The sequence below is a fragment of the Pelobates fuscus genome, chromosome 5 (genome assembly GCF_036172605.1).
Source record: "Pelobates fuscus isolate aPelFus1 chromosome 5, aPelFus1.pri, whole genome shotgun sequence".
Taxonomy (NCBI): Eukaryota; Metazoa; Chordata; class Amphibia; order Anura; family Pelobatidae; genus Pelobates; species Pelobates fuscus.
This window is the reverse complement of record NC_086321.1, coordinates 24,071,729-24,086,514: the sequence shown is the minus strand read 5'-3', so window position 1 is coordinate 24,086,514 and position 14,786 is coordinate 24,071,729.

Here is a 14,786-nt window from a genome sequence, read left to right as displayed (position 1 = left end):
ACATTCACTAACAAGGATACTCACTGTCAGACACACACTGTCAGGCACAGGTAGACAATGCCAGACATACTCAGAAATACACACAGTCAGATACGCATTGTGACTGTACTTCTGTATTTGTCAAATGTGTGTGTCTCTGCGCATCAGGTGTTTGTGTGTGTGTGTATACATGTGGGTGTATTTGTTTGTATTAGTATGTATATTTGTGCGTGCGTGTAACAGTATGCATATGTATGCATGTATTAGTGTGTGGTATGGCATAGGCAACATATGTCATATATAATATACAGTACGTGAGGCAAAACATTTAAAGAACATATAGGATAATAAATATGTGAAGGGATTATAGAATATGCAAAAACTCTCTCTATAATCTGTTTCATATACTATGAAGCATTAGAAAAAGTTTGGCGACTGTCACACAACACTGTATGTATTAGATTATTATATTTTAAATGTGTTTATTTATGGATGGAAAACCCATTCCAGTGACACTTCTGACAAAGCCCTATAAGTGGTGAAACGCGTCAAGTGGGACTTCTCTAAGTATTTATATATTGTTTTTAACTACTTTTGTTTAGTATATTAAAGTTTGTTTTATATTTTATATATACTACCTTCTTTTCTCTGCATGTGCCTTTACATATGCCCTGCATATTGCACTTTATCGGAAGGACCTGAGGCTACCATACCAACATATATCCTTAGACAGGGATTGTTCCGTTCATGCGAAAAAACTGCAGAGCTCTGAATTAGCTCATAAGAATGTGAGTGGTAGCGACTTCAAATTATAAACCTAAAAAACTAAAACTTTATACTTACTGTATTGCACTATTATTTAGTTTTTCTCTGTTTATCAACCGTGCACAATATTTTTGGACACTTATGTACTTATAACCATTAATATTGGGTGCTGTTTACTCTGTCTCTTTTTTGTATTGCATGTACCAACAGGGTCCGGGAATCCGTGTATTGTTCACTGCTGCGCGCCTTACACTCTCTGTTTAATATCTTAGTGAGCGCCTATTACACTCCTTTTTTCCGTTTGAAAATAATATGTGCTGAAAATATCTCTGACACTGTTTTCTTATCTGTAACGTTATTATTTGGTAAATTATTTATTAAGTTCTTTTAGCCCAAGCAAAATTTGAATTTTTATTTCATATAACCTATTCACACCAACACCTTTCTATACACATCTGCCATGCTAAGCAACCATACCCTGCAATTGTGTATTCACGATTAGCATAATTGCAAATTCGTTTTAGAACGACTGTCTGAGAGCTCACAACACCGTGGCACAGGGAGCAACAAAACTACAAGCCTCTGAACAATGAATACAGAGACTAGCTCTCTGTATCCAGCGCTGCAAGAGTTTCCTTTAATATAACTACAGTGTCTTATATATTTTTTTCACTATGGGTGTTAGTGGGGGCTTCATGTTTGAGTTTTGGCTAAGGCCTCACGCAGTCTAGAGCCACCACTGACTTTAATAAATATGTCCTTAAGGACAGAGGCAATTGTTCTGACCAGAACAAACCCTAGAATTTGCGCTATATGTGTGTTCAAGCATAACTTACCTCTTTCGTAGTAAGTGCACAAACACTTATTATATATCATTTTGTTCAGTGGAAATAGGGCTTTCATTTCACTTCAAATGTTTATATATTAAGCATAATATGAATAAAATCTAAAAAGGTGTGAGAAATTAAGAAATATTGTTATTTTCCTAGTTCTGTGTGGCATTTTAAGTGTGAAATTTTCCAGATTGGTTGGCTGGGCCTTTGTTGCCTTTGAGACTGAATGGCAGCCCAGAAATGAAAATTATCCCCATCATCACATACCATTGGTTAAAGTAGTCAACCTAATTTATTCAAAGTGGGGGGAATGGCCAGTCTTTTTTAGTAGCCACTTAGACACAAACTCTGACCAGAGTTAATGTTTTTACAAAACAACACTGCACTTTTGCTAATAATATCGTCATTATATGTTTATTGCTCTACAACATTCCTGTTTGTGTTCAGTGATGTCTCACAAATACAAGTACCCATATACAGGTATTATGGAGTTTTGGAAAGTTACAGGGTCAACTATAGGGCATGGCCATTTCTCTCTTAATCCCTTGAAATTTGACAAAATGGGCCTATGTCACCTTTGAGATAATATTGCATACTGGGTGATAACATTTCCACAATTATGGCATACCATTTTCAAAAGTAGGCAACCCAGAGTATTCTAAATGGCGTATTTTGAGATGTTTGTTCTAACCACTTTATCACAAATGAAGGCCACATTTAGGTGTTATACATGTGTTCTATTTTCACAGTATTTTGATTTAAAGAAGCACTATAGGGTCAGGAACACAAACATGTATTTTAAAACCACCATCTAGCCCCCCTGGCCCTCTCTGGCCTCCCTAAATATAGTAAAATCTTACTTGTATTCAGCCTGAAGCTGCTGGCTCTGCCCCTGTCTGCCTGAGAATAGCATGCTGTCTGCTGACATCATCAGAAGTGTTGTTCTGAGCCAATCACAATGCTTCCCCATAGGAAGACTGTGAAGGAGGCGGATCAGGGGAGGGCCAGCATCTCCTCATAGAAATTAATTGAATCAATGAATCTCTATGAAGAAAGTTCAGTGTCTGCATGCAGAGGGAGGAGATACTGATATGTTGTGATGCACACTAGGCAAGACTGATATAGGAAGCAGCTCTAGCAGCCATCTGAGGAGTGGCCAGGGAAGTTATCACTAGGCTGTAATGTAAAGACTGCATTTTCTCTGAAAAGACAGTGTTTACAGCAAAAAGCCTGAAGATAATGATGCTACTCATCAGAACAAATGCAATAAGCTGTAGTTGTTCTGGTGACTATAGTGTCCCTTTAATATTGTCTCACAAATATAACAGCACCCCCATATATCAGTTTTTATGGTTTGGGGAAGTCACAGGGCCAAATATATTAGATGCTCATTTCAAACATGGAAACGTTGAAAGTGATTTTCTGGGCCTATTTACATTTGAAACAGTATGACATCCTGGTAGTATTATTTCCACTATTATATTCCATACCATTTTCAAAAGTAGGCAACAATTTTGCCCCCGTGCCTACTGTCAGTAAGGACACAGTATCAATGATCTTTCTTCTTCTTTTGCCGTAGATCAAAGTGAGAAAAAAGAGATTCTGAGAACAATGTTTCAGTCAAAGTTACGAATTACTGGCTGAGACATTTTAACATTGACGCGGCGATAGGTTGTCACTGCAATATAGAAACATAGAATGTGACGGCAGATAAGAACCATTTGGCCCATCTAGTCTGCCCAATTTTCTAAATACTTTCATTAGTCCCTGGCCTTATCTTATAGCTAGGATAGCCTTATGCCTATCCCACGCATGCTTAAACTCCTTTACTGTGCTAACCTCTACCACTTCAGCTGGAAGGCTATTCCATGCATCCACTACCCTCTCAGTAAAGTAATACTTCCTGATATTATTTTTAAACCTTTGTCCCTCTAATTTAAGACTATGTCCTCTTGTTGTGGTAGTTTTTCTTCTTTTAAATATAGTCTCCTCCTTACCTGTGTTGATTCCCTTTATGTATTTAAATGTTTCTATCATATCCCCCCTGTCTCGTCTTTCCTCCAAGCTATACATGTTAAGATCCTTTAACCTTTCCTGGTAAGTTTTATCCTGCAATCCATGAACCAGTTTAGTAGCCCTTCTCCGAACTCTCTCTAAAGTATCAATATCCTTCTGGAGATACGGTCTCCAGTACTGCATACAATACTCCAAGTGAGGTCTCACCAGTGTTCTGTACAATGGCATGAGCACTTCCCTCTTTCTACTGCTAATACCTCTCCCTATACAACCAAGCATTCTGCTAGCATTTCCTGCTGCTCTATTACATTGTCTTCCTACCTTTAAGTCATCTGAAATAATTACCTCCAAATCCCTTTCCTCAGACATTGAGGTTAGGACTCTATCAAATATTCTATACTCTGCCCTTGGGTTTTTACGTCCAAGATGCATTATCTTGCACTTATCCACATTAAATATCAGCTGCCACAACTCTGACCATTTTTCTAGTTTACCTAAATCATTTTCCATTTGGCTTATCCCTCCTGGAACATCAACCCTGTTACATATCTTAGTATCATCAGCAAAAAGACATACCCTACCATCAAGACCTTCTGATGTATCACTAATAAAAATATTAAAGAGAATGGGTCCATGTACAGATCCCTGTCACTTGTCACTAAAATTGGCAGCAGGGTGACTGCCTGGCTTGCCAGGCAGACACTCAGACCACATTGGAGTGCTGTGTAAGTAGATGGGCCTGAGGAAGGGTCAGATCATTAAAGCGTGTTATGTTGCCCTAACATAGCTAAAGCCTTACTATTGTAGGACAGCATAGCATGCCCTAACACCATATTCAGTAGACAGAATTTACACACATTTTTCACTTTTTACAGCACGTTGATAATTGTCCCGCTCTTCAAAAACACTGAAAGCTGCTGCAACTCTGTGATTATCTCATACTTTCAAACTGGTCAGGGTTCAGCAGGATGTTATGTCTTCCTTTAAATGTTAGAATTTGCAAGGCCACTTCTTGAAGTAACTGGTACTTTTTATGAGTGAAATAAGAATTTGATCCCCTATCAATCAGCAATATTTCTGGCTCTCAGGTGTCTTTTATACAGGTAACGAGCTGAAATTAGGAGCACTCTCTTAAAGGGTGTGCTTCTAATCTCAGCTCGTTACCTGTATAAAAGACACCTGTCCACAGAAGCAATCAATTAGATTCCAAACTCTCCTCCATGGCCAAGACCATAAAATGTCAGGGACAAGATTGTAGACCTACACAAGGCTGGAATTGGCTACAATTATTGAGATTATTTGCAAATGAAAGAAACACAAAATAACTGTCAATTTCCCTCGGTCTGGTGCTCCATGCAAGATCTCACCTTGTAGAGTTTTTCAACGGTGAGGAATCAGCTCAGGACTACTGGTAATGATCTCAAGGCAGCTTGGACCATAGTCACCCAGAAAACAATTGGTAACACACAACGCCGTGAAGGACTGAAATCCTGCAGTGCCCTAAAGGTCCCCCTGCTCAAGAAAGCACATGTACAGGCCCTTCTGAAGTTTGCCAATGAACATCAGAATGATTCAGAGGAGAACTGGGTGAAAGTGTTGTGGTCAGATGAGACAAAGATTGAGCTCTTTGGCATCAACTTAACTCGCCGTGTTTGGAGGAGGAGGAATGCTGTCTATGACCCCAAGAACACGATCCCCACCGTCAAACAGGGAGGTGGAAACATTATGCTTTGGGGAGGTTTTTCTGCTAAGGGGACAGGCAAATGTACCGCATCAAAGGGATGATGGACAGGGCCATGTACCATCAAATCTTGGGTGAGAACCTTTTTCCCTTAGCCAGGGCATTGAAAATGGGTCGTGGATGGGTATTCCAGCATGACAATCACCCAAAACACACAGCCAAGGCAACAAATTAGTGGCTCAAGAAGAAGCACATTAAGGTCCTGGAGTGGCCTAGCCAGTCTCTAGGGCTTAATACCATAGAAAATCTGTGGAGGAAGCTGAAGGTTGCCAAACGTCAGCCTCGAGACCTTAACGACTTGGAGAGGATCTGCGTTTTTCTGGATTTTTTGTTTTTATTTCTGTCTTTCACTGTTAAAATACACATACCATTAAAATTATATACTGATCATTTCTTTGTCTGTGGGCAAACGTTCAAAATCAGAAGGGGCTCAAATACTTTTTACCTTCACTATATATATATATCACAAACTGCATAACAACAACTTAAACAACAAACCATACCCGCATCACCGGGAAGAGAGTGAGACAAGTTAGGGGAAAGGAACGAAGGAAACGCAATTAAGGCAGGCAGATGGGATACACTCAAGACAGACAGGCGAGGGAGGGAAGGGGGGAGGTGGGAGGGGGGGAAGAGAGGAGGGAGGGGGAGGGACGGCGCAGGGAGCAAACAACAATATATATTAAGATGGGGGTGGGAAATAGGGGGAAGGGGAGGGAAGGGGGAGAGACGACCCAACCAAAAAAAAACAAACAAAAAAAAACAAACAAAAAATAAAAAAACAGGAGATTAATATACAAACCCTCAGCCCCCCAGAGGAAGGCACACGAGTCGGGCACAGCGGTTGGGATCCCAAGTCGAGGCGAGAGGGAGTCAGGATAGCCACCCAACCCGTACAATCGGGGCCACAAGATGTACACAAACGGGAGAAGGGCGGCAATAAACTGAATATGTACTATATGTAACTATTAAATGTTATGGCTATATGATATACTGCACAAAATGTATTATCCCTGACAGGACAGTGATCAGTCGGAGCAGCTGCCTCGCACAGACGTACGATATAGCAGAGCACAACACACGTCTAGGGAGACAAACACGACGATACGCACAGCTCAGAGGCCCAGACTTAACACACCCACAGCTATAACAGAGGAAAAGCCAATACTAGGCGGCATGACAAGAGGGTACCAGACCACCCACACGCCGAATGGCAGCCAGCGCCGAGACATGGTCCAGAATCTACATAGGCCCCCCCCCACACCGCAAGGCGCCCCACCCCATAGGCCCTACAGGACACGCACAAACATTAAATGCCAAATAGCGACATACCCCCACTCCACGACGATGATTAGCCCAGCCCTCACTGAATTTCAGCTAAACAGTGCACTAGACCCACCCCACATGGCACAACAGGCCCACGGCAACACGACTTCAACTCAGAACAGAAGTAGGAACGCGGCAGGGAAAACACATAAAATGCCTAGCACATCACGCACACATGGACAAAAGCCCAACACACAATGAGAGACCAAACGGAAGCCACAGCCACAAAGCCACTTAGGAGACGAAGGACCACAGACTACCAATAGTACTACTTACTATTTCCGCCACGCGGAGGGAAAGTCCACCACGGACGAGATACCCGACACCCCCACAGGTATAGGACACAGTAGCCCCCGATACAAAGGGGACGCACAACTCCCGGGGAACAACCCGAACCCACCTATCGGTTGGGCTGACAGGTCGATCCACCGGGACGATTGTCCATTCACCAAGAGTACACAGTTACTCTACAACACGCACAGACCCGAGCGACACTAGCCCCTGACAAGGCCTGACACGAGACAGTACCACGCTATACAAGCTCACGACCCACGACCTTACCCACAGCCCTCCTTGTACCTACCCAACTATCCACCCCCTGCGGCTGCCCAGACGATGCCGGCTCCGGGCCCCAGCGGGTTCACCTGGGAAGACCTGAGCATAGTCTCCTACAACGTACATGGCCTCAACATCAGAGAAAAACGCACAAGACTTCTGCGGGACCTGAAACACTACAGGGCATCGGTGGCGTTTATCCAAGAAACGCACTTCCAAGAAGGCAGGGCACCAGCCCTGAAGGACCGCAACTTCCGAACAGGGTACTTCAGTAACAACCCGGATAAACGCACACAAGGCGTGTGCATTCTTTTTTCAAGCAGAATTCCATACACAGAACTAGCAACCCTCAGGTGCAAACAAGGCAGGTATATTTTCACTAAAGGCACAATTGCAGATCAACTCTACACATTCGCGAACGTATACGCCCCGAACACGAAACAACACCACTTCCTTCGGGACGCCCTAAGCACCTTGATGAAATTCGCGGAAGGCACCCTGATCGTCGGGGGGGATCTGAACCTGGCACTACACCCGGACCAGGACTCCACGACCCCGCACGAAGCGACACCACACAACAGACACGCCAACACTCTCCGCCTTCTACACCTCCACCAATTAGCGGATTGCTGGCGAGCGCTACACCCAACAACCAGGGACTACACCTTCTACTCACAAACACACTCAACGTACACGAGATTGGACTACTTCCTGATGTCCCACTACAACCTAAACCTACTTCAAAACGCGGAGATTCTGCCGATGACATGGTCGGATCACAACCCGATACGAATACGGCTGAAATCGCCGTTATACAGACCCAGGCAGATGTCATGGAGACTAAACGAATCCATCCTTTCAGACGTGGTGGAGACGGACAAGATAGGCAACACCATAAGGGACTACTTCCACAACAACGAGACGGGGGACGTGACGCCGCTGACGTGCTGGGAAGCGCATAAAACGGTGGTAAGGGGCCAGATCATTGCCATATGCGCAACCCGCAAGAAGGCGGCAGTGCAGGAGACGCTTGAACTCGGCAAAGACATAGCGACCCTGGAGGCCAGACACAAACGCACTCTCGACGCACAAACGTACAGAGACCTAACGGCCAAACGAACACAACTCACAACACACCTCAACCGAGCAATCCAACGTTCATACCAACACTATAGACACATGATACACGAACATGGAGATAAATGCGGGAGACTGCTGGCGAGCCTACTGAAACAACGTAAAACCCAACTATACATCCCCAAAATAAAAGACGCACAGCAACGGCTTAAACACCTCCCGGACCAGATTGCGACGGAATTCCACACCTACTACCAGGGTCTATACCACCTCCGGCGAGACGAACCGGGGGACCCGCAACCTCACAAACTCCGGGCCATACGTAACTACCTGGACTCGGCTCATATGTGAGAAATTCAGGAGGCCGACCGAGAAGCACTCGAAGCCCCCATCACGCCGGAAGAACTGGCACTCGCAATTAAGAAGGCAAAAACAGGCAGGGCACCGGGACCCGACGGACTCCCCCTTCAATACTACAAAGTATTTGCCCAAGACATCGTCCCGAAACTACTGCAAGCCCTGAACTCCATTCAAGAAGGGGCCAAGCCGACAGCCCAGTTCACCTCGGCGAACATCACCTTACTCCCAAAGGAGGGTAAAGACCCGACACTGTGCCCAAGCTATCGCCCGATATCGGTGCTAAACACAGACATCAAACTCCTCGCCAGCGTCCTGGCATTGAGACTGGCGCCCTTACTACCAGCCGTGATCCACCCGGACCAAACGGGATTCATCCCGGGCAGGGAGGTGAGGGACAATACAATACGGGCCCTAAACATCATAGCACACGTCAGAACCCAACGGCACGGAACCCTCCTCCTGTCTACAGACGCTGAGAAGGCGTTCGACAGGGTGGACTGGGATATGCTAATGGAAACCCTCCATACCATAGGCATAGGGCCGAAATACGGTGTTTGGGTGAGGGCACTGTACACCTGCCCGACGGCACGACTCAGGATCAACGGCACACTGACGGACCAGTTTCGGATCCACAATGGGACCAGACAAGGCTGTCCACTCTCACCGCTACTATTCGCACTGACGCTGGAGCCATTCCTAAACAGGATCAGACGCAACGCAGACATCCAGGGGCTCAAGATAGGGAACACACACCACAAAACACTAGCGTACGCAGATGACATGCTATTTGTGGTCACGAACCCACAGACCTCTCTACCAGCGATACAGAAAGAATTTGAGGACTACGGACAGGTGTCAAACTTAAAAATTAATTACTCTAAGTCGGAGATACTGAACTTAACTATCAAACACGCGGACAGACTGACCCTTCAGAGACAACACCCGTACCGCTGGTGTGACCACCGCATGCGATATCTAGGGGTCTGGCTCACCCCAAACCCGGCAGACCTGTACACGCAAAACTACCTTCCCATATTGAAAAAAGCGACGGAGGAACTGCATAAATGGAACGCCCTATACATCTCGTGGCTGGGAAGGATAAATGCGGTCAAGATGACACTACTGCCCAAGCTGCTGTTTGTGTTCCAAGCAGTACCGATACATGCCCCGCAAACATTCTTCAAGGCACTGAGGGCAGAGGTCCGCTCGTTTGTCTGGAAAGGCAAGTCCCCACGCATAGCACACACCCAGTTAATCCTACCTAAGCTTCGAGGAGGCTTGGCACTCCCCGACTTTGAGAAATACTATCACGCAACACACCTGACAAGAGTCGCCAGCTGGACAATAGCCAGCGGCACAAAGCCATGGACCCAACTGGAATCGGACACTATTAACTGCGACCTCCGAACACTACCCTGGATACCCGCGGCGGCATACAGACGCAAACGCATCGCCAACCCCTTCGTGGCAGCGACCATGAGGATCTGGCACAGACAGGGCCACAAACAACACCTGACGACCGACCCGGGCCCGCTGCTGCCACTAAGGGGCAACCCGGACTACCCAGCGGGAGACCTAGGCCCCACACCGAGCCCAGCAGGACGCCCGACAATCCCTCGTATGGTGGACGTCCTCGAACACCCATTCAATATTCGGCAGTTAACAGACCTCTTCCCGGACAGACCACTGACGTTCTCACACACACTGGCCAGAGCACAACTCTCCCAATACGCCAGGTCGATCCCGCAAAAGCCATCCCTGACGAGAGACCTGACACAATTCGAGCGCCTCTGCACGCAAGACGCGGAAACACCCAGAGCCATCTCACAGATATACACCATACTGATCACCAGTAGATACCTACTGGCACCGCCCTGCATAAGAAAATGGGAAGAAGACCTGGACGAGGCCATGTCAGAAGCCGACTGGGACAAATGCCTCACCCTGATACAAAAAACGCCTAGCTCAGCACACCTACAGGAAAACTCCTACAAGATCCTTACCAGGTGGTATCTGACACCAACGGCATTACACATCAGGAACCCAGACATACCAGACACCTGCTGGAGATGCGGGGAGGAGGCAGGCACATTCCTTCATGTCTGGTGGTCATGCACACGGATACAGCCATTCTGGGACACGGTCAGAGGCATCATACACGAAGTAACAGACGAGATGCTCCAGAGGTCCCCGGCGGCCTTTCTCCTCCATCACACCGACATGGCCACACAGCTATATGGCAGATCCATAATACCGCGGTTGCTGAACGCAGCCAAAGCGATCATCCCTATCTATTGGAAGCAGGCAAGCATACCACCGATATCAAGATGGGTGGAGGAGGTGGAGAACACGAGGAAATACGAAGATATAAAGGCAAACACCCCGAAACTCAGAGACAGATACACCAAACGCTGGTTCCACTGGCTGAGAATAACCACATCAAACGACTTCCAACGACACCTGGCCCCGCAATAGCCGGACGGGTCGAGAGGCGGGAGAGAGCGACCGGGAGACCAGAAGGGGAGCGGAGGGATGTGGCGAAGGGGGGCAGCAGCAGGGGATGGAGACACGCATAACCCCCCCCCTACCGAACCACACTACCTATCCCCCCCATACTGACACCAGACCAGACCCGCTAACGCACCACACAAGACGGACACAGAAGCAAACCCAGACTGACAGATCTAAAACTGTACACCCCCGCCCAACACGACGGACGGGAGACACCGTACGAACGACACAACACTACATAATGCCAAAAATACCCACACCCGATATGAGTACACGACCAACCGTGACAAGGAGGGGGACACTAATGTAAGCCACCCAGGGGAGAAAAAAGCGCACAGGGTACAGAAACCCAACACTTCACAACGAAACGCACACACATACACACAACTAAGCCCCGACGAACCTCACAAAGAGAGATACCAGGACACGGGAACGGGCACCACTCACCGAACATCAATAGGCACAAGACCTCGGCTTAGCCGAATAGGGAACAGCACACGGGAACCGAATCAGCCACACAGTCACACCACAACAGAATACCACCCAGGACTGAAGCAGCCACACTTGGCGGCGGAGATACCAATCCGCCTAGAACACGCAACGACAATCAGATACCCAAACAAGCTATCACAAAGCAGAACCTAGAGCCCCGCAGCGCCCAGAGCACACAAACTACCGAGACACCCATAGCCGTAGGTAGGGCAACATAGCAAGACATACACACAAACTACACCTATTACCAGACCAAACGAGATTAGGGTACAGCCAACCACGACCACAACACGACAAGAGACACAAGGCAATGGATGCTTGGCAGCACGGGCACCATACCAAAACACGAACTGGTGCAACACAATACACGGTAAAAAGTTAGAGATAAGCCCCTCAGGAGAGAAGGCACTGGGTAGACACACTCTACCAAAAGACACCAGAGCAGACAAGACAATGGTACGTCACGAGCACTAACAGGGTCAAGTGAGAACAACTGACCAAGCATAAGCAAACTGTATTACACCAACATGAACCAGATGGCCTCTGCGTAGACGACGTAATGCATACTGACATAAGCACCGTATATATGCGCCCTAGCGTGGGCAACTCATGCCTACCCATACAAGCAGGAGCCACACGCACATATGCTACGGCAACAATAAGTATACAAAAAACTAAAACACACAGCCGTAAAACTAATCTGAGAACATAGGCCAGTTGACAATATGAACCAATCCGTTATGTCATGTTATACAGGCTAAGACTAATTCGCTTCTGCGTAAGCGACAAACTGTTTATACCTTTACTTACCAATGCTTCGGCCCCTGCGTGGGCAAATATTTGCTTTAATATGACTCGGTTCGCTAAATGCGTTTATATTGTGACAACAATAAAGATATTCAAAACAAAATAAATCGGTCATCTGTAGCTTCCTCTTGTATTGTAGACATGAGACCGGCTTCTTGTTTCTTCTACGGTGGAAAGCTCCCTTGGTATATGGTATGTTGTCTCTGAGGGGGTCTCTAAGATTCACCTCTGGAGAACAGCGAACAGCAGGCATTCTTTTCCTGGGGGTACTGGTTAGAAAATTTCTGACTCATTATTACAGGGTTCTTCATTACCAGCTGGTATCTCCGAGTCTTCATTTGCAGTTAAGTCAAAGTATGTTTTTCGGAAATGCCAAACCCCACCGCAAATATCAAAGTTGGTATCTGATTGTTTTGATATCTGTTGGTCCTCACGAGCCTGTTCTCTCCTCTCTAGCCTTGTTCATAACTGATTCACATGGCGGTGACAAACACCAGATTGAGTTATCACTATAGGCCCTCAATCTAGGCAACAACTCCTGGTGCACATTGTTTATCTTTATGATGCACCCAATATCAGACTAAGTCTCATTCTATATAAGCTGGCAAAGGTTTTCCCACTCTCATTTTATCTTGCATGATGTGAGCTGTTTCTGTTACATCTGGTGTGATTAAATCTAGCTTAGTACGGCTCTATCTGACAAATAAAGATAAAAAACATAGCCTTATGTTTTATTCTGACAATGCCAGGGTGATCTTCATGTTGAAGTTCTAACGTGGCTTGACGTAACCTATTATAGTCCATAACTCTTGTCACATAAAATACATCCATTCTGTAGTGTGAGTTCTTTGGCCTGTAATATGTATGTTCGCTGCACGTCACAGCTGGTTCTTGGCAAGCATTCTCTTAAAGCATTCTCTTAAATACTTTGACACCAGTTGTAATTCAGTGATGTTATCATGCCTACATGGAAGCCCAGTGCCATACAGCCAAAAAGAAAGCAAGCACAACACTACATCTCCAAGAACAACCTTACATAGGACAGTCCTAAATTCAAGCTCCTCTCATGCAGTCTGCATTTATTTTGTTAACAAGGGCATCACCAAGCTCTATGTGTGTTCAGTGCGTTGAGTTGAGCTTCAGGAATGCACTGCTGACCATTTGCCCTTAGTGGGGCTTGCCCTTGCAATGCAAATGTGATGGACAACTTGACATGCATTCTTTTCTGATGGGACTGCCTGGGCAAACTACATCACTGGCATGCCCCCTTTTAGGACCAAACACCCTAACCCAGCTTTGTTTCTTAGTTTTTTGGAAGACAAGAAATCTATCAGAGCTACAGACAGAGCTCAAATCAATAGGATGTTTGTGCATTTGTTGGATGTATATGCATATTGTAAACTGTAAAAAAAAACATTGTCAAAATAATACAAAAACCTTCCTCTGCCAAGATAAAATACAAATATTTTTTAAATTAAAATATACCCTTATCCCAAAAGCAAGTAATGTACTTTGTTTATCACTAAATGAAAAAAAAATGTAGCTCATTTTTTTTTCACATCTGCCTTCTTCCAATCCTTTTTCCTAAATTAGTGAATATTATTTTCTTTATTCCAAGTAATAAAGTTACAGTAGAAGTAAGGGAAAGAATACTAGAAATGATAAAGGAGGAAAAAAAAACAAATGGCGTAGGAGGTAAAAGACATTATAGTGGTACCTCCGCTGTAGATTCTCCCAGGTCCCGTAGTAAAGCAGTGATTATAACTAGTGATGTCGCAAACACAAAATTTTCGGTTCAGGAACGACGGACGCAAACTTCCGCAAACGCTTTCTGGCCACAATAGTGATGGAAACGTTGTTTCAAGGGGACTAACACCTGGACTGTGGCATGCCGGAGAGGGATCCATGGCAAAACTATCATGGAAAATTACACAGTTGATGCAGAGTCTGGTTTTAATCCATAAAGGGCATAAATCACCCAACATTCCTAAATCACAATGGATATGGATTGACACCTTGACATATGGATTGACACCTGTCCTCAGAGACCCTGATACACACTGACACAGAGCAGAATAGGGACTATTCCCCCTACATAGGGTCACTTGGCATATATGGATTGACACCTATCCTAAGGATCCCTGATACATACTGACACAGAGCAGAATAGGGACTGTTCCCCCTACATAGGGTCACTTGGCAGATATGGATTGACACCTATCCTAAGGATCCCTGATACACACTGACACAGAGCAGAATAGGGACTGTTCCCCCTACATAGGGTCACTTGGCAGATATGGATTGACACCTGTCCTCAGAGACCC